General features: G+C 47.1%; 1 pseudogene; it reads left to right on the top strand.

The window, feature by feature from the left end:
- Positions 1-312: 312 nt before the first annotated feature.
- LOC116828562 (olfactory receptor 52K2-like) lies at positions 313-1259 on the top strand (annotated as a pseudogene).
- Positions 1260-1494: the final 235 nt, after the last annotated feature.

Genomic DNA, 1494 nt, shown 5'->3' with positions numbered 1-1494 from the left:
TGTAGGTATTATTGACACTTGAAGCACCATCAACTATGGAATTGGCTTTAGTAGGGTCATTGTTCATAATTCATTTCTCTGAATATTAAAAAAGTCATTTTTCAGTGTGTGAAGAGCGATAAATCTGCTTCACCTAAGAGAAAAGCCTCCAGTAGTGCATATAGTGTCTCATATTAACTTTGTCTCTCCATCTAGGCATTTGTATAGCAACCTTCATCCTAGACTCTGAGCATATAAAGGAAGTCGGCAAACATATGGTATATTCAGGAGATACTGTTCTGCCTCAGAGTTGGACACCTTCTCCCCTACTGCATGTCAGATTCTAACATAACCTACTTCACCAACCCTTCCACCTTCATCCTGCTGGGCATTACTGGCCTGGAGATGGCCCATGTCTGGATCTCAGTCCCTTTCTGCACCATATATGCATTAGCTGTCTTGGGGAACTTTACCATCCTGTTCATTGGGAAGATAGAGCCGAGCCTCCATGGGCCCACGTACTATTTCCTCTTCATGCTGGCCATTACTGACCTGGTCCTGTCCACATCCATCCTACCCAAGACACTGAACATCTTCTGGTTTAATTCCAGAGAGATAGATTTCAGTGCCTGCCTCACCTAGATGTACTTTTTTCACTGTTTCTCATTGATGGAATCTGGGATATTCGTGGCCATGGCTTTTGATCGCTATGTGGCCATCTGTGATCCCTTGAGACATTCTACCATCCTGACAAACCCTGCGGTGGCCAAGATCCTCCTGGCCGTGATGCTGCATGGGAGCGTGCTCTCACTGCCCTCTCTCCTTCTGGTGAGGCAGTGGCCATATTGCAGAGCCAATATTATCCCCCACTCAAACTGTGAGCACATAGCTGTGGTGAAACTGGCCTGCGGTGACATCCGCATCAGCAGTTACTACAGTCTTTCTGTGGCACTACTGGTGACTGGTCTGGATGGTTTTTTTATGATCGTGTCCTATATGCATATCCTCAGGGCCATCTTCAGTCTCCCACAAAGGATGGCTGGCTTAAGACTTTTGGGACCTGTGTCTCCCATCTTTATGCCATCTTAATCTTTTACACCCCAAAATTCTTCTCCTCCCTCAGACACCATTTTGGCAACAATGTGCCCCTGCATTTCCTCATTCTCAGTGCCAACGTGTACCTTCTGGTGCTCCCATTGCTACATCCCCTCATCTACGGGTTGAGGACCAAAGAGATCCGTGACAGGCTGCTCCAGTTCATCACTCATAAAGGGGTGTAAATGTTTCTCCTGGAGCTCTGGCACGCAGAATGAGCTCCGTGCAGCGCTGACTGGGGACTTGGCTCTGGGCCCTCTTCACTGAATTACTGATTGGGAAGCTAAAGAGACATTAAACCCTTTCCTGACTTTACTGTGCTGAGTCAGTTTGAGAATCTGGGGAATCGGTCTATGTACAACTCCCTGGGTTTCCGCCTTTCTATTTGCTGGTAAATGGACCCCTGAAACCCTTCCTTTT

Source organism: Chelonoidis abingdonii, chromosome 1, assembly GCF_003597395.2.
Source record: "Chelonoidis abingdonii isolate Lonesome George chromosome 1, CheloAbing_2.0, whole genome shotgun sequence".
NCBI classification, from domain to species: domain Eukaryota; kingdom Metazoa; phylum Chordata; order Testudines; family Testudinidae; genus Chelonoidis; species Chelonoidis abingdonii.
The sequence above is the reverse complement of the archived record's forward strand: the minus strand, read 5'-3'. Positions and strand labels throughout refer to the sequence as shown.